Here is a 20,760-nt window from a genome sequence, read left to right as displayed (position 1 = left end):
GTGTTATAAAAAAACATTGACGCACCAGGCCCATGTGGATCACTAGTGAATCCCACCACACATTTAAGAAAGAAATTATACCAATTCTCTACAGTCTTTTCTAGAAAACAGAAGCAGAGGAATACCCTTAACTCACTGTATGAGCCCAGCATTACCCTGATAGGAAAACCAGGCAGAAACATTACTGGAAAAGGAAGCCACAGACTAACGTCTCTCATGAACATAGATGCAAAATCCTTAAACAAATATAGCAAAACAAATCCTACAATGTCTAAAAAGAATTATACACCTCAACCAAATGGGATTTATTCCAAATATGCAAGTTTAACATTTGAAAATTAATTAATGTAAGTCATCACGTCAACAAGCGGAAAAAGAAGAAAATCACAAGATCGTATCTATAGATGCAGGAAAAGCATTTGACAAAATCCAAAACCCACTCATAAAAAATAAAAACAAACAAACAAATGAACAAAAAAGCAAAACCTCTTAGCAAACTAGGAGTAGAAGGGAACTTCCTCAAATAGATAAAGAACATCTATAGAAAAGCTACAGCTAGTGTCATACTTAATGACGTGAAAGTTGGAGCTTTCCCATTAAGATCAGGTACAAGGCTAGGATATCCACTCTCCCCACTGCTTTTCAGCATCATACTGGAAGTCATAGCTGATACAAGAAAACAAGAAAATGAAATAAAATATAGACAGATTAAGAAGGAATAAATAAAAATGTCTTTGTTCTCAGATGATATAATTACCTATATAAAAAATCCAAAAGAATCAACCAAAAAAAGAAAAAAAAAACTTCTAGAACTGTTAAGTAATTATAACAAGGTTACAGGATACAAAGTTAATACACAAAAGCTTATGAACAGATGTTTAAGTCCCAGGTCATTCAGAAATTACAATTTTAAAACAACAGTGAGATACCATTCCATACCTATTAGAATGAAAATGCAAAATAACACAGCCACTTTGGAAAAAAGATTGCCAGTTTCTTACTAAACAAAGCATACTCTCACTATACTATCCAATAATCATGCTCTTGATATTTCTCCAAATGAGTTAAAAACATATAGCCACACAAACACCTACCTATGGATATTTATAGCTGCTTTGTTCATAATTGCCGATTAGAAGTAGCCCAGATGTCCCTCGGAGGTAAACTGAGAGACAAACTGTGGTGCATCCAGACAGTGGAATATTATTAAGGAATGGGAAGACATGAGATATCAAGCAAAACATGAAAAGACATGGAGGAACGTTAAATGGATATTGCTAAGTGACAGAAGCCAACCTGAAACAATTGCGTATCATGGGACTCCAACTATATGACACTGTGGAAAAGACAAAACTATGGAGACAATATAAAGATCAGTGGTTCCCCGGGGTTGGGAGAGAAGGAGAGGAAGGAATAGTCAGAATACATGATTTTTACGGCAGTGAAAATGTTCTGTATGACATTACTATGGTGGATACACTATACATTTATCCAAACCCATAAAATGTACAAGACCAGGAGTGAGCCCTAATGTAAATTATGGACTTTGGCGGATAACGATGTGTCAGTGTAGGTTTATTGATTGTAACAAGTGTAGCACTCTGGTGTGGGGTGTTGATAGTGGATGAGGTAGTGCATGTTTGGGGGCTGGGGTTACATGGGAATTCCCTGTTCCTTCCACTCAATTCTTGCAGTGGATTTAAAACTGCCCCAACTCTCCAGCTGTGGGCCCATGGGGAGCTTGGCAGCAGTCTTTGAGTGGAGACAAGGAGAAGGAGTGGCCGGGAGGTGGCTCTGGAGCAGCCCACGGTAACAGCACTCCAGAGAGGCTGCTGTCTGTGCTGCAAGATCTGGAAGTCTTGTCGAGAGAGCTTATAGAAATACTAGCAATTTCAAGAAACCAAAAGTTGTTGCCATCAGATGAGGAAAACCAGGTCCTGGAGGTGTTAATTCACAGAGATGGGGAATTTCAAGAAGTGATGAAATTGGCACTCACTCAGGGAAAAATCCATCATGAAATACACGTTGTAGAAAATGAAGTGGAGAAAAGTGACAGTGATATTCAGCAACTACAAAAATGCTAAAGGAAGCAGAACAAATACTGGCTACAGTGTTTACCAAACAAAAGAAAAAACTCAAATTAATAGAAAAAGCAAGAAAAGGTACCGTCTCCTCGGAAGATATAATTAAGTATGCACATAGGATTAGTGCAAGTAATGCTGTGTGTCCCCCACTGACCTGGGTCCCAGGGAACCTACAGAGACCATATCCAACTGATTTAGAGATGGGAAGTGGGTCAAATGAACAATCCTTCCACTAATAGTGTTAACAGTCATTTACCAGCGGACGCACTGCAGCACGCAGACTGCCAGATGTCCTTGCTCCACAATATCCATGGCAGTCAAATTCATGTCAATGAATATGCTACCACCAAATCACAGTAATGACTTCTTGTTGGAACTTCCCGGACATAATAAGGAAAATGAAGATGATGTAGACTTAGTCAACAGACTCCTCAAGCAGTAGTACTGATTCTGATCAAAAAACATAAAAGACAAAATTCATACAGAATTGAATACAGTGGAGGAGTACCTCAGTGGCTCAGTTGGTTGAGCATCGGACTTCTGATTTTGGCTCAAGTCATGATCTCAGAGTTGTGAGATCGAGCCCTGCTTCGGCATGGAGTCTGCTTAAGATTCTCTCTCTCCCTCTGCCCTTTCCCCCACTTCACTCCCTCTCTAAAAAACAAACAAACAGAATTGAATACTATGGAATTCTGTTTCTTAAATAATTACAAGCCTCTAAAAAATAGCCAGATAATACTGGCTCTCGTGGAAGTGTGCAGCCCATTAAAAATCACTGGACTTTCCTTTTTTTTTTTTTTAAGATTTTATTTATTTATTTATTTATTTATTTATTTATTTATTTGAGAGAGAGACAGAGATAGTGAGCTGGGAGGAGAGGTAGAAACACATTCCCTGCTGAGCAGGGAGCCAGACGCAGGGCTCGATCCCAGGACCCTGAGATCATAACCTGAGCTGAAGGCAGACGCTTAACAGACTGAGCCACTCAGGTGCCCCTGTACTTTCCTTTTAAAGCAAAAAATCATGGTTTCAATTCTAAACCACTAAGTGAATATTTAAAGAATAATTAAAATTTACTGTTGGAAAAAAATTACTCATTTCAGTGCCGCTCCACCCTGTTATATTCCAGTTATGTTGGATTTGTACATAGTAGTTCTGGAAATAAAAGTTGAAGGAAATGACCCATGTACCTATCACTAATCAGCTCTTGGAATTATTTAGAAAAGCAATTTAAAGAATAGCAGTGGATCACTGAAAGTGTATCATATCTCAAAATAACAAAACCTTCATTTGAAAGTGAAGGCTGGTAACTTCTGTCACAGTAATGGGAGAAATTGTCTCAATTTGTACTGTCTATAATTATTGTAATTTTTGTAAATAATTTTGTAAATACAAACTTTTATTTGTAAAAAAATAAAAATAAAAAATAAAACTCCTCTAAGAAAGCAATGGCATGGATGGAGCTAGAGATTATTATGCTAAGTAAAATAAGTCAGTCAGAGAAAGACAAATACCATATGATTTCACTCGTATGTGGAATTTAAGAAACAAAACCGATGAATATAGGGGAAAGAAAGAAAGAGAGAGAGGGAGGCAAACCATAAGAGAGACTCTTGACTACAGAAAACGAACTGAGGGTTTATGGAGGGGTGGAGGGTGGGGAATGGGCTAGATGGATGATAGGTATTAAAGAGGGCAATTGTGATGAGCACTGGGTGTTATATGTAAGTGATGAATCACTGAATTCTACTCCTGAAACCAAGATTACACTACACGTTAACTAATTAGAATTTAAATAAAAACTTGAAACATCAAAAAGAACTGCTCTTAAAAAAAGGTCTTTATTAAAAAAAAAAAAGAACCCTCACACATAATTGGATCTTAAAACAGAAGTTTAAAATAAATGAAGCAAAAACTTATAAACTGGAAAGAAAAATAGACAAACCCACAAGTTACATACTGTATTATTCCATTTATATGGCATTCTTGCAAAGGCAAACCATAGAGACAGACAACAGATCAGCAATTGCCTAGGACTGTGGGCTGGGGGAAGGGTTCACAACAAGAAGGCAGAGGGAAATGTTTTAGGGTGATGGAACTGTACAAAATCTTTATCGTCGTGGTGGTTGCAAGCCTGTATACATTTGTCAAAACTTACTGAACCCTATACTAAAAAGGGGGAATTTTACTATATGTAATTAACTACTATTTTAATTTTTAAATGGGGGAAAATAAAAAAACATTAAAAAGCGACAGAAAATATTCATTGCAATCTCTATCTACAGCTATATATTCTTACTTCCAGCAATTTAATTAACTTTTTTTTTACATGTATCAATTAGGAAAACTTAGTTCCAAGATTAGCTCACACACATCTTAGCTGTGCTAAAATCGAAACTACCCCAGGGTTCACATTTCTCGTGTAAAAAATTAAATGAGTGCATTCAATAAACAAAGTAAATGATATCTGAGACCTCTTTCAGAATACATGGCATTCCCTTGATTCAGTATACATCTGTTTAAGCAATTCTTTTAGGTTTTTGTTTGAAACTAACCATCTTCATAAACTCATCTGAAAGTTGAAAACAAAAGTAATATGAATCGCTGTACAGCCAGAGATGTGGTTATTCAATGAAATTTAGAATCAGAAAGCAACTTTATGGTCAGACATTCCAAATCCTTATTATAAAGCACATTGGGTCCAGATGGGTTGATGCCCAGGGCAGCTTGTTGGTGACAACCCAGGACCATGTCAGATCATGTCAGCTGCTTTTGCTTCTGCTTTCCATCTCAATCCAGCACCTGGTGGAGTGCAGCAAGTGTGATCATGTCTTTCTTTAACTCCAAACTTCCCAATGCTTTCCCATCTCACTCAGAGCAAAATCCCAAGTCCATATAGTAGTAAGTATGGCCTCACATGATATACCCGCTTCTTGCTTCTGGGACTTTACTTCCTATGACTCATTGTCCCCATTCTTTCCATTCCAGGGACACAGAACTCATTGCTGTACCTCAACCAGTATAAAGCTGGCTCCTCTTTGAGAATTCTCTTCCCTGGCATCACTTTGCCTCTGGTCCTCTCGCTCTTGGTTCCTCCAGGTCTTTATTCAAATGCTACCTGAAACCATCAGGCCATCCAATCTAAAGGTGCGACCCCCTATCCCCACTGATTGCATTCTTCTTAGCACTTATCAGTATGTGACCTGCTGTAGATCTTTAAATAATGTTTGCTTAGTTCTATCCAACTAGGATGGAAGCTCCACAGGACCAGGAAAATGGATAGGAGAGTTACTCCCAGGGAGCAGAATTAGAGTTAATCGAAGAACTATCCACCATCAGCCACAGGGTCTCCACAGAGCCTCCCCAGCATTCATTCTTAAATGCCATGGACAGCGGATGCTCTCTGTCTCCCATTATTTAATTCTTTCCTGCACTGGAGATTGTGTTGCACTTATCCTGCACCTGTTTCACATCATTGCTGGTGTGAGGGAGACACACATGACTTTTCTATTGGACCATAGCTTTCTAAACACTGTTTGCAGACAGCACTGTGGTCTGGACTTGGCATTACATGTACTGACTGGGTGGGACACTGGGTTGTCTCCCTTGGAGATGGGCAAGAATATTCCCTTTGGGGAAGAAGAGTGCAAACAGATTATCTCATGCTACTGGATGGCTAAATGGACACAAAAATTCATACACTTCTCCCCATAGTATAGAGTTGTCACTGGAAGCTCTGGCAGCACCCAGGTGACAGTCCCCAGCCATCTCTTTGCTTCTAGGAAGGGCCACAGACATAGTCCTTGCCAACAGAACATAAACAGAAGTATTTTTGTCACTAACAAGTCACAGCAGGAGAAAAGTTGAGATGAGTCCTTAACCCTGTCATGCCCCTCCTGTCGACGGGGGAGTAGAGGTGCGAAGTGTGAGCAACCACAGACTCGAAACCATCACGGTCTGACCAGGACCATGGACTTGGACTTCTGTGTGAGCAAGCACCAAACTCCCACTGTGTTAAACCCCTGAAAGACTGGGGTCCTTTGACTGTACCAGCTCTTACTCTACCTGAAGCATGCTCAGAGTTGCTCTTTAAAAATTGTTCTCACCCTCTCCCAAAGCTAGAAAGTTAAGGGTATGAGCTAATGGCTCCCAAATACCACCAACACACACACACACACACACACACACACACACACACACACACACACAGTGCATTTGCCTAGAATGGACTCTCAAGTGACAGTTAACTGAACAAACACGATCTCCTCCTTGTTTATTTTCTCTGCATGCATAAATATGCATCATGCAGTGTTCTTTGATTATTACTGACGATGATTTTTTTAAAAAATGACAATTCCTGGTACCCCATTAAATCATAAAATGGAATTATGAGTACTAAACAGTGGTCACTATAAAGTGCTCTGTGAAGAGATCCAAGAAAATCTGAAAACTTGGGAGTCAGTGACAAGAAGTGCAAAGGAGAAGCAAGAGTTAGATGGTGAAGATGCCTCCTCACATGCCCGAATAAAGGGTTTGGATTTGATATTAAGTAAATGCACCTTTAGTAAACGTGTTTAAGATTCTCTCTACTTAAATATCCCCTGCTCGGAGACTTCTTCCGTTCCTGGAACACCCATCTAACTAGAAACTCTGTCCTTGAAGTGTGTTATGTCTCTTCGTCCAATGATCCCTTTCCTGTCCACCTTCCTCACTAGAACAGAAGCTTCCTGAGTCAGTCAGGGGCTGTTGTCTTACTCATCCCCCACGTATTCTCCGGACTGAGCAGATGATCTGGCCCAGGGTGGACATTCAGTAAGTAACTGTCGAATGAATAAAACGGGAAGTGTTTGTGACAGGTCTGTGTCACTCTGTGCATGTGCCTAGACTCACAAGAGTCTAGACGTGTTGTACCAAATGGAAAATAAACCCTTCAACCTTAGAGCCAGAAATGTATACCTAAATATGTTGTAAGGGGGCCATATAATTGCCACGTTCTTCTTCAAGTTTTGCCAGTTCATGTTTCTATCAGTAAGAACACTGGTACAGTGAGTGCCGGGCTGCCTTGCTAGAACAAGCAGACATGAGCCAGCTTCCCTCTACCTGGAGAACATGGTAGTTAACAGCGTCATGGGGACGTATCTTCAAGCCACCCCAGAGCTGGAAAGCTCATTACCGACAATTAATGAGGTGAGTTTTTTCTTTTTTTTGAATTCTACATGCCAACCCTCATTGGGTTCCCTTGTCACCTCCAAAGCAGTCCTGCCCTGCCTACACACACTGGCATTGAAAATCCCTATTTGGGAATGAGAAAAAATACTTCTGTTTCTGTAATGCCATTCAGATATGATAAATAACACAGTAACCTAAAAAGTATTTATCATTCTCCAAATCCCTTTTCTGAGCCAAGGTGTGTGTTTAGCAAACAGCCAACTGCTTAAGGAATTGGAGAAGAATAAATTCTAGACACCAGTGAGATACATAAGGAAAAGCAAGATAACAGGTCTTCTTCTCAAGAGTATTTGGTTGAGTGTGTTAAGCCTGAAACCCTCACTGCAGGTAAAATTTATATCTAGTTCTTAACAGTATAAATAAAGCCCCTCAAGGGGCCAACCTGAAGTACATCAGGCACAGGAGCGTCTCCACTGAAAGGAACTCTCATGGGCATGAGCTGCTAAAAACCGTGCGGGTCTGTGGAGAATGAAATGCCACCAGGACCTCAGAAGCAGCAGTCCTGATTCTGGTAGCCGAGCAGATTTAAATGCCCGGAAGCCTCTGCCTGTGGCCTCACGCAGCAGGAACACAATAGTTCTGGGGTTTGTTTTTGTTTTTTAAGATTTTATTTAAGACAGAGAGACAGAGCGCATGAGCAGGGGGGAGAGGCAGAAGCAGACTCCCCGCTGAGCAGGGACCAGGACCGCCCCCCCCCCCCCCCGGGGGGGCTCCATCCCAGGACCCTGGGATCATGACCCAAGCAGAAGGCAGATGCTGAGCCGACTGAGCCTCCCAGGCGCCCCTGCAGCTCTGTTCTTATCTGCTTATTCAGAGGTGATCAAGTTCAGGAAAAATAATTCATTATCACCAAACTCCTGAGAGATTGATTTATGAACCAGAATGCCAATATTATCAGTTGATAACATGAGCTTCAGCTGAGGAAGCAGTGGACGTCTCTTGTACCATCAATAGGTCTCTCTAACAAATTTATTTTCAGGCTACATTCCTTATTTTACTTAGTTCACCTATTACGATAAGCTCTTGGGTGATTTTCCCAGGAGTTAAAGGCACTGAAATAATCACATATTTCTGTGATGTGAAGTTACTACTCAAAAATCAAAAGACAGTGTTAATTAAGCATAGGGTTTGCTAATCCCCATAAAGTTACTGGATTACTAGCTGAAAATGCATGTGAATCTAGACTATTACATAAAAACAATAATCAGTTTATAGTTTATGTAAATTCACAACAAATGCTGTAATCAATAGAAATGTTTATTCTTTCCCATAGAAAAGTCATCTCTTTGTCTGATTCATGAATATATTTTTACAATAATGGTTTCTTTTAAATAATTTATGTTCACGTGAATTATGGATCCCACTGCCTTTCACACTAAAGACATGCAATTCTGCAAGCCATGTCCCGTGTATCAGCAAATTACTCAGGGAAATGGCACATATTTATTTGAAAAGCTGTGAGTCATTACCTTCAGATGCTGTTATTAATTAAAAGTGCAATGCTGAGAGGGATGGATTTCCCGATGTTAGCACTAAATTGATCTACCTCGTGATACGAAACCTGGTTTTGCTGAACTCTGAGCATGTAAGTACTGATTTTTTCTTGTGAGTGTTATGTTCTCACTTTGAAGTCTAAAGTTGAATTTTCAATGCGGAACAAATTAAGATGTTATAAGCACCAAGTAGGTTTGTTATATCTGAAAGCGTATGAAGGGATTCTTTTAAAGATGGTTCAGTGAACATCTGTAAACAGTATATCTGAGTACTCTCTCCCTGTACATCTCATAGAGACTATATATTGAACTACTTGGAGCTTTTTCAAAAGAAAAAATGTTTGAGTTGTCATAGAATAAAAATACTGATAATAAACATTAACTGAAATTCTTAATGTTAGTTATCATTATATGTCACTGATATAATAATAAGTGCTTAATATGTAAGATTTTACTGTGGAGGAGGATTATTAGACAATAATAGATATTAAATTGTATATATTGTTATTGTCCCTACTTTATACATATTGAGGTTCAGGGGGATATATAACTTCCTCAGTTCATGACATCGTTAAGGGGCAGTCAGAATTTGCTCTACTCCCTAGTATGTTAACTGAAGATACACTGCTCTTTTTAATGCCAACACCCTCTGATGCTCTTTAAAATGTACTGAAAGAATGAATTTAACAAAAATGATCATACTGAGTGAGATATAAATTACTATGGGGGATAGGAGTAAACTTTCCAGCCTATTCTGGATAATACAAAACCTTCACAGCCATGCTAGGGGAGGTGACTGACTACTGAGTGACCAGGTTGATTTCTGAGATGTCAGGAGGACCAATTTCATCAGACAATATCACTATGAAGTGGGGACACCCATAAATCATTATATATGTTACTGCACCTTCCCTACAGATTGTTGAGCAATTTTGCTTAATGTCCATATAAACCATAGAAAACAATAAAGAATCCAGAAAGAGACTCACACATCTATGGGCAATTGATTTTTGACAAAATATAACATAAATTGACCAAAGTGTAAGGGCTAAAACTACTAAACATACAGAAGAAAGCATATGAAAAAATATACTCAACTTTGAAAACATGAAGATTTCTTAGTTATGACACCGATTACAAAAACTATACAGCAAAAAAAATAAATTGGATTTTAATCAAATATAAAACTTCTGTTCCTCTAAGACAGTCTTCAGAAAATGAAAATACAAGCCACTGACAGAGTTTATAATATATCTATCAGACAAAATAATGATACTTAGATTATATATAGAATTCTTACAACATAATAAAACAACTAATGAAAAATAGCAAAATCCTTGCAATCTCTTAAAATAAGAACGCATAAAAATGGTCAATAAGCATCTGAAAAATGTTTGACATCTTTACTTGTCATCAGGGAAATGCATCTTTACCTGACATCAAGGAAATGCCAAGTAAAACCTCAATGATATAATATACACCCTAGAAAGGCTAAAATTAAGGAAAGAGACAATACAACGCGGATGTAGAGCACCTGGAAGTCTTATACATTGCGTGTCGGAGTGCAAAACAGTACGATCATTTACAAAGCAGTTTAATAATATCATTATACCCAACAATCCAGGCATTACACCCCTCGATATCTACCCAAGAGAAATGAATACATATGTTCACCCAACGACTTTTAAACAGATGCTCCTAGCAGATTTACTCAGGTATCCAAAACCTGAAAACAACCCAAATGTCCATCATCAAGTTAGGAGATAAACAATTTGTGGCATACCCATATGTGTAATACTTCTCAGCAATTAAAAGGAAGAAACTATTTATATATTCAGCATCATGCTGAGCAAAAGAAGGCAGACAAAGAGCACATGCTGTGATTCTACTTATGTGAAATTGTGGAACAGGCGAAACTAATCTACAGTAACAAAAATCATACCAGAGGTATGCTAGTCATCAGAAGTAGAAAGGAGGAATTATTTCAAAGAGGCATAAACTAGCTTTTGGGGGTAGACATGTTCTATAATTTGTGTTGGTGTCTACACTGATGTATACATTTGTCAAAAGTCATCAAACTATATAATCAGGATAGATATATTTTATTAAATATGAATTATAACCATAATAAATTATATAAGAATGGCTACACTTTACCATTTTCACCTCAGATTGTCAAAAATTTAAAGATGTGACAAGACATTTTTTGTTAAGGCTTTGAGGAAACAGGCACTTTTGTACACTGCTGGTTGAAATGCAAATTGGTTCATGCAATATTTAGCAAACCTACTTAGCATTTATCTTTTGACTTAGCAATCCTACTTCTAGTAATTTACCCTAAAGATACACCTCAACAATACACCTACTATACATATGCATAAGGTTATTCATGGCAACATTGTTTATAAATGCCGATTATTAAGAACAACCAAATCCCCCCACACAGGAGTTGAAAAAACAGATACCTCTACACAAGGGGTATATTATGCAGCTTTAAAGAAGAATAGGGAACTGCTCTGTGAACTGATATAATGTGATTTCCAGGATACATTGCTAAGTGAAAGCAGAGTGCAAATATCTTTAGTTGGTGACCTTTTATATGAGAAGGAAATGAAGAAAATAAATATGTATCTACTCACCAGTGCAGAAAGAAGTACAGAATGTATAAACAGAAAATAGATAGGAGGTAGGCTCAGAAGAACACAGAAGAGATGGAAGGTAACACCTACCAGCATACTATTTTTCATAGTCCGACTTTTAAAATGATTTCCATGTATCATATACACACAAGAAATAATAAAGTCAACAATGATACTAAAATAGAATGCAAACAGAAAGCAACCTAATTATATTTCAAATGAGAGACATAACCACACCGAAAAGAATGAAAAGAACCGACCCAAGTGACTTTTGGCCAGTATATCTTTATTAGATATCCTCAGGCTGAACAGAAAAATGAAACATAAACAAATATTAAATTCTAGTTATAAGGGATTTGTTTTCTTTTTTTTTTCTTTTTCAGTGGGTGTGACTTAACAATTCTAATGCTACTGTCTGTAAAGTCTGGGATTGAGCAAATAAGTAAATATACTGTAGCCAAATGAAGCCAGGACTTTCCAGGTGAGGCATAGGAGGGAGGATTTGAGAGTAAACCTTTTATATTACATTTGAATTGGTGGTGCCAGAATGAACCCATGATTTGATAGATGGATGTAGATTTGATGTACATAGTAACATATACATGTATAGTTGATATGTTGAGAGATAAACAGGTGTGTGTGTGTGTGTGTGTGTGTGTGTGTGTATGCACACACGCATATTTCCTGGCTGTGTCTGTTAAGAAGAACTAATGCAATAATATCCAGTAGCAGTGAGTATATCTCATCATATTATGAGATATCATAACCTTGGTTTCCAAATAACATTCTCACTAAAATTAATCAGGACTCATTGGAAAGACTACTGATTCCAGGGCTGAGACTGCAGAAGAACAAGATGAGACAGGGCATATTACTATGCCAAAAATTAAGACAGTGTTGAACACATAATGGGGCCGTGACAAGGGGACACAGGAACCCATTTGCAGGGGCTCCCATTGGCTAAAATGCATTTACTATAGTAAGAATGCATGATTCCATATTAAAGCGAAGAAATTAATAGTAGAAACATAAAAGTGCTCACACTTTAACTCCAAAGCATAATTTTAGAAGGAATGATCAAATTAGAAGAACACCGTTTGATACTCATTACAGCAATAATTTATTCTGGCAAGAATCATCAGTGGGTACTAAAAATAGTGGATGAAATATTTAAGGAGAAACAAGATATTGACCTATTCTCAAAGTATCTCCTCACATGATACTTATTAATAACAAAGATAAAGTAAGTAAGATTATATTAGTAAGATTATATTAGAGAAACCTGGAAGACATAACTTTAACAAAATGATCAAAATTAACATCATTGGTAAAAGAGCAAGTCAGTACTATATACCATCTGACATAACATACTAAAAACATCAGTCTGTGTTCTTCCAGTTACAAATGCACTCCCTGAATCCATTTGTTAGTAAACACCCAGCAATCACAGATCAGAGGATGTTGAACACAGTAACTAGCCTGCACTTGTCAAAATGTCACAGACTGATGAACTGTTCCAAGTTAAAGAAGACAAAGAAGTGAGAACTAAAGGCAACAAATATTCCTGGACTGGATCTTAGATCAATTTTTTTTTCCTTCTGCTAAAACAGACATGACTGAGATAATTGATTAAATTTGAATAATGACAGGTGGCTAATGAGAAACATAATACAACTGATAATTGCACTGCAGATATATAAAACAATGTCCTCAATTTCAGGAAACACACACTAAATTATTTACCTGGAAGGAAGAACATGTCTGCAACTTAACTTTAATAGGTTCAGAAAAAATTATATAACATATGTATAATTACCTTAGTATGTTAGTATATATTTATATGTAAAATAAATCTGGTATGAACATTTGAGGAATCTAAGCAAAGGGCATATGGTAATTGTTCATATTATTTTTGCAAATTCTCTGTAAGTCTGCTATTATTTCAAAATAAAATGCTTTTGAAAACTACCATAATTAGGCACATCATTGTAAAAACAGATAAAAACAAAAGATAAGGAGACCATATTGAGAAAAGACAAAAAAAGTAAAGACAGAAAAAAGATAATACAATGACAGCAAAAAAAGGAGAACAGAACAATAGAATGCCAGCTTACAAAGTATGAAAAGAAAGAAAAAAAGAAATGTCAGCCCTAAATTCTATATCCAGTGATAATATGCTCAGAAACTTAGAAGATAGAAAGACATTTAAAAAAATAATAAAAACTCAGAGAACTTATCACTAGCAGACATGCACCACAAGGAAAGGAAAGTTATCAGAGGAAAGCTGCAATCTTCTGGAAAAGATAAGGACCACCAAAATCAACATATGTATGAAAATATAAAAGAACATATTTTAAATTGCTCTCTTATTTTCTTTATAATATATGTAATTAATGTGGGGCTAAAGGTCTATGGAAAAGTAAATTAGCAAACAATATGTATGACAAAACACTTCAATAAAAAGACTGAAATTATTGCAATCATAAAAATGCAAAATCCAGCTAGATGCTATCTATAAGAAATGTCCTTTAGAGACAGTTTGAAAGTAAAATGATAAAAAAGGTTATACTCTGCAAGCAGGAGGCATAAATAAGCTGGAATGTTTATCTTAATATCAGGCAAACCAAAATTCAAGGCAATGTGTATCACCTGAGATAATGAGGGATATTTCATAATGATAAAAAGTTCAATGCATCATGAACACTTAATCATAAATGTGTGTGAACCTGACTGTATCTATTAAGGTTCCACCAGAGAAACTGAATCAGTAGAATATATCTATTAAAAGATTTATTGAATGGAATTGGCTTACATGGCTGTAGGGGTTGGCTGGGCAAGTCCAAAGTCTATAGAGAAGAGCATCAGGAAAGGCACGCTGGAACTTTCAAGCATGAGCTGAAACTATAGTCCACAGCTAGAATTTCTTCTTTGGAGAAGCCTCAGCTTTGCTCCTAAAGCTTTTCCACTGATTGAATCGGGCCCACCCACAGAGTAATCTTCCATACTTAAAGTAAACTGATTATAGACATCAATCCAATCTACTAAATACATTCACAGCGTACCCTAGATTAGTGTTAACTATACAACTGGGGACTACATGCTAGACGAGTTGACAAATAAAACTGAATATCAAACTGAGCATAGAACTTCAAAATACACCAAACAAAACCTCACTGAAGGAAGATATAGACAAACCCACAACCATAATAGATTTTAATACCTCTCTCGGTAACAGAGAAAAGAACAAGACAAAGAATCATAAGCATAAGGAATAACTGAACAGCATTATCAACTACCTTGATTAACTCACACTTAAAAAATAAAATATTGTAATATAAAGCAATCATTGGGTATGCTATGTAACATATTACCCCAACTTTAGTGGCTTAAAACAACACATCTTTATCATTTCAGTTTCTGTGGGTTAGGCATCTGGACATGGTTTAGCTGGGTCCTTTGCTTTGTTGTCTCATCAGGCTGTAATGCAGATGTCGATTGGGCTGCAATTTCATCACGTGTCAGACTCGGGAAGGATCAACCTATAAGCTCCCTCCAGTAATTGGAGAATTCATTTCCTGGCAGCTGAAGGATTCATGAAGCTTGCTTTACTAAATCCAGCAAGAGAGAGAGGGAGACAGAAACAGAGGCCAAAGACAGAGAGAGACTCCAAGACCAGTCTGTGAGAAGGACAGAATCTTGTATAACACAATCACATAATTACAGGAGTAATTTGCCCTATTCTATTGGTTATAAGCAAGGCACAGGTTCCACCCAACCTCAAGGGGAAGGAATTACATAAAAGCACAAGTACCAAGAAGCAGGATCTTGGGGGCCAGCTTAAAATCTTTCTATGACAATCCCCAAACCCAACAACTGAAGAAATCATACGTTTTCCAAAATTCACATGAAAAGAAAGATAGAAATATATATATATCAGAAAACTAAAGAAAAGTTTAGAATCCAGAGCTAAACTCTAACTTAAGGAAGCTAGAAAAAGATGCACACATTAAAGCTAAAATAATTAGTAGAAAGGAAATTATAAAAATAAGAACAGAATGAATGAAATGGAAAATAGACAACTGAAAAAATAACAAATCACAGTGCTTGAGAGAGTAAAGGTGAAAAAGTTTTAAAAAAAAACCCTCAAACTATCAAAATCATAATGAAAATGAGATATCATTACAGACCCTACACGTAGTAAAAGGTAAATGAGGGAACAAACTTTTTGCCAATAAATTTAATGACATAGTTGTAGTCACATTTTTTTGAAAAACACAACTTCAAAAACTGACTAAAGGTGAATAGAAAATATGGATCGCCCTTTACCTCTTAAAAAGATTGAATTCATCATTGAAAACCTTTCCACAGTAAAAATTCTAGGCCTAGATGGCTTCACCAGTAAATTAATTCAAAGACTAAAGAGTAAATACTACCATCATTTCAGAAATTAGAGGAGGAAAAAAATACCAATTCATTTTATTTAACCAAAGCAAACCAGATAAAGACATTATAAGAAATGAGAACTATAAACTAATATCCCTCATGAAACTTGATAAAAATACACTTAGCAAACATGAATAAATCAAATATAGAAATACATAAAAAAGACATCATGACTAAGAGTGTTTTAGCCTAGAAACGTAAAGTTGATTGAATAATTAAATATCAATTAATTCACCATATTAACAGAGAATGAGATTAACTATATAATTTTATCAAAAAACGTAAACAAACATTTGATAATGTTCCATCCTTATTCTAATAAAAGTTCTCAGCAAACAAATAAAAGGAAACTTTCTCAAATTAATAAGTCATTTAAAAATATAGTTAACATTATACTTAATAGGAAAAGTAATGCTTTTTCCCTAAAATGGAGAGATGTCTTCTCTCACCATTTTTATTCAACATTGTTCTGGAGGTTCTAACCAGTGAAGGCAAGCAATAACATTGAAAATATATATCCACAAAAAAGATTATTTATATAGATAAATGATAGATGATAGATAGATAAATAGATAGATGATAGATTAGATAGATAGATAGAGAGAGAGAGAGAGAGATAGGTAGATAGATACACATACCAGAATTTCATAGCAGCTTTATTCATTATAGCCAAAATCTGGACACTATCCAAATGTCCATCCGCAGCAGAATGGATTGAAACATAGTGCCATAAAATGGACCAAACTACTGATACATATGAATTAATTTCAAAATATTGAATAGAGCAAAGAAACTGGACACTAAGAAATACATCTTATATGGTTCCATTTATATGAAGTTCTTAAACAGGAAAAAATATGATGGTCAAGAGCAAAACACTGATTGACTCTTGGGACAGAATTGAAGGAAAAGGCACAGATGGACTTCATGGAATGAAGGAAAGATTCTGTACCTTGGTAAGGATATCAGTTATCCCAGTGCATGCATTCATCAAAAATCATCTGACTGTACACTTAAGACCTGTGCATTTCATTTTATGGAAATTTACCTCTAAAATTTTTATTTTGATTTTTATTAAAGATTTTATTTATTTGAGAGAGCACGAGCAGCGAGGGGAAGAGGAGGAGGGTGAAAGAATTTGAAACAGACTGCAATGAGCATGGAGCCCGACAGGGGGGCTCGATCCCACAACAGGGAGATCATGACTTGAGCCAAAACCAAAAGTCAGACACTCAATTGATGGAGCCACCCCTACCTCTAAAATTTTTAAATGAACTGTAGGAAAATATTGGAACTGAATTAATAGTATGAGCTGTGGTCATGGGGTCTAAAACAACTTTTTAAATATGTAAGGCTTGAAAATGAGTAACTATGTTGAAGATTTAAAAAACGGAAGCACAGATTCACAGCAGCAGAGTAAAAGTCGTGAGCCCCAAACATTGTATACTTACATCAGCCACCCACCACACGATCCTGGTGGTCCATTGCCTGCTCTTCTAGCAAGGAAGAAAGTTCTGTCCCTGTAAGTAGAACTCAAGTAGACTCGTGGTCAGCTAACTCCCCTGAAGCCAGCAGCACCTGCCATGGCTGGATTCCGATGAGGTGATCGGTTGGAGAGAGTGGACGAGGAGCCGTGAGGTTTCTCATCAAGCTGAAGAGGAGCAGCGAGGCATTTGAGGTGGAGGAAAATGGTGAGGCCACTGGAGTCCCGCAAAGAGGCCGATGGACAACCGAAGATTCAAGCACAGTGATTCAAAAGTAAAAGATTACCGGTAAGACACTCCTGAGCTGGTTTATTTCAAGGTAACAAATAACATCACAGGAAATGAAATGCACCAGTCCAATAAAACCTGGACATGGTGAGGACGGAGGAGGCTTATTTTGGCAAGGAATTGAGATCTCTGGGACCTGAGATTTCGTTTTGGCTTCATCCATGTACTTCTCAATTTCTGTCATTTGACCTTTTTTCTTTTCATTTTTCCCATTGAAAGATGAAATAATAAATGTTCTTTCAGCCTTTTCTATAATATTGATAAATTGTGGGGGTAAATTTAATCAGTACAAAATTATCCAAGTTTAGCACTTGGCAAGAAAAATACTAATTCACAGATACAAATAATCTTAAATTTGTTTTTTTATTACATGAGAAATCACAGAATAAAGATTTATCTTAAGGGAAAATATCAAGAGTTAGACAGAAATGTTTTATAATACACACCTCAAACTGTAGGCGAGAAAAAAGCCCTCCAATCTCAGATATTTCTTTGAGTATACCTAGTTTTTCACTAAAAATAATTAACTGAATTTAATGCTAAGAGATGTTATGTCACCCTAATGCTTTATTTTAGAATATATTCATGCAACTCCATCAGGAGCATGTGAAAGTGCAAATAATGGCAAGACTGTGTCTCTTGTTCTGATTTTTTTCCCTTGCATCTTACTGGTACTCATTATCTCCATGGATTGGTTATTTTATCCCTGGTTCTTCCTAACTTTATTTTGTTTTGTTTGCCTCATAAACAAGTGAAAAAATCTTCTGGTTCTTTTCTCAAGAAGGAAAGTAGATCTGAACCAGCTAATAAAATAGACTCATCCATTTTCAAAGTGTTAAGTCCTTCATGTGATCCTGGACTCAGTAGTTGGAAATGTTAATATTCTGAGAATTACTGGTGAAGACCTTAAAGTGCAATTATTAAATTCAGTGCATTGATTGGAAATTATTGCACTGTATATTTTCCAAGTCACATTTTATGAAATTACATGGATTATTATATATTAGTAACCTCATTGTCTAATTCCCTAGTAGCAAAGTTCCTTCACACAAAGTTGGCTAGGTTAAAAATAACAATTCTACATATTCAAACATCTACCCGAGCTCCCAAACAGTATGGGAAAATAGCATAGTAGCATAGTAGAATGAAAAGTCATATTTGGTTCTCTTACACTTTTCCTAGGTCATCAATAACATCCTGTTCGCTCCTTCTCCATTGTGCAGATAGCACTAATTTATGTGAAGGTTTGAGTCCTGTCATAATCCCCAAGCCCCAGGCAGCCAAGCATCAGTTAGCAACTGTTGGATACCAAGTTACTAAACGCTTCTCACTATGAACTATCAAGACCCAAATGGAAAGTAACAAGAATCCTACAAAAATAACAATAGATCATTTGTTGCAAGTGAAAACTATGTTAACTAGTTGCATATGACTTTAGACACAGGTGGAGCAATCACTGAATGGTTAATAAAATAGCTATTTCCCCAGAAAAGACACATTCAACATGCAGTAAAAAGAGGAAGGTGGTAGAGAGGGGTCAGAAGCAAAAAGAAAGTAGAGGACTTTATTTTATAGCTTTTGTAAAGCATTTTTTCCCAAAATGTTTAACATGTCCTGTGAATTCTCTTAAAAAGAAGGGTCAGACTCAGGGGAAAATTTCATGTAACTTCTTATATTGAAGACATAAAGAAGCGAAAGGACATGAATTAATGATTTCATGACTTCCTGCTTTCTATTTCCTTTCTGCTCATCTCTTGGCTGGGAAAATGGAACAAAGCAATGAAAAATAGACAGCAATAAAAGAGCAATAGAAATGATCCAAGTGGCCACTAGAATATTCTAATGATTCTGCATTTTGGTGATGACATCATTACATCAACATAATATTTCGTGGCTTTATTATCGTGTTAAAATTATATTGTCTTAGGTCACGTATGCTGAGCATGCCAAGGGCTAATGCTAATAACTAACTGTCAACTCTTCCATAGATGATATGATTGATGCCAAGAGCCTTGAGAGGTCCCACAGCCCCCAAATGGCCAACTCTATAAACTGGCTAATATCTCATGTTCAGAATGTGCTTTAATTCCTTTACCATATATGCTTGGTCCTTGTTAAAATTCAAATACCCCAGAGTGGACGTATGCCATGCTTAAGGCATTTGTCATGTTGTGTGAACAAAGGATCTGAGCGCAGGTTTGTCAGAGACTGTTAGATGCTACCATATCTACCAGCCCCATCCTCCTTCGTAAAAGGACGACATTTCCCAGACTTTTGCCACAGACCACAGCCTGTCAGATCTAAGTAGAAATTATTCAGGGAGGGTTTTGGAAGTAGAGCCGCCACATTGTGTGGGTGGCTAAGGGAAAAGATAGCAGGGGCTGGGTTGTTGGTAGCAGAAAGGATAGTGCCCCTCTTCCAACCTAGATGACCACTTCCAGGCTTCTTGAGATGTGAAAAAGAAATTGTTCAATACAGATTCATCTTTTTTAGCTAATATTGTGGGGATTTTTATTATTTGCAAATGAACAAAATTTCTAACTAAAGCAGCAGGAAATACAAGTATAGAAATGCCTTCGAAGACTGAAATCAAAACGAATGTGTGACATAAGTTGACAATTTGACAACATTTGATGTTAATTCTTACAGATAATGGAGCCGAGCGAGTGGCACAGACATAGGCGAGGGAGGGGGAGAAGGACCCACTCGCTGCAGGTGGGCAGCTGAGGAGCACGTGGGGGTCCTGGGGGCGGGAAAGCAGCCCAGAACGAGGATGCCCAGGTTCCAGAGACAAGTGCAAGCGAGACAAGGTCTCGCTCCAGCAGGTGCAAGATGGCATTTGGGGCATCCCCACTTTCCTTAGCGCACACACACACACACACACACACGTCCCCACATCTTGGGACCCGAGGTTGTCCAAACCTAACAGCTTTTTTCCTTACCTGCACCCCAGGACCATTTAAAACACAGCCGTGGGACAGTCTGAGGTCAGCATGCTGCCGTCAGTAGGAATGCAGAAGGCAGGTGACTTTGCTTTACCCCTGGCCAAGGGGACAACCACCAGCATCCCCCCCCCCCAGCTCCACACATTGTTAGGGCA

The 20,760-nt window shown here is 37.3% G+C and overlaps 1 pseudogene; it reads left to right on the top strand.

The window, feature by feature from the left end:
- Positions 1-1,096: 1,096 nt before the first annotated feature.
- Positions 1,097-2,551, top strand: LOC116634679 (annotated as a pseudogene).
- Positions 2,552-20,760: the final 18,209 nt, after the last annotated feature.

This window comes from Phoca vitulina, unplaced genomic scaffold, assembly GCF_004348235.1.
Source record: "Phoca vitulina isolate PV1807 unplaced genomic scaffold, GSC_HSeal_1.0 scaffold9, whole genome shotgun sequence".
NCBI lineage: Eukaryota > Metazoa > Chordata > Mammalia > Carnivora > Phocidae > Phoca > Phoca vitulina.
This window is presented reverse-complemented; position numbering and strand designations above follow the sequence as displayed.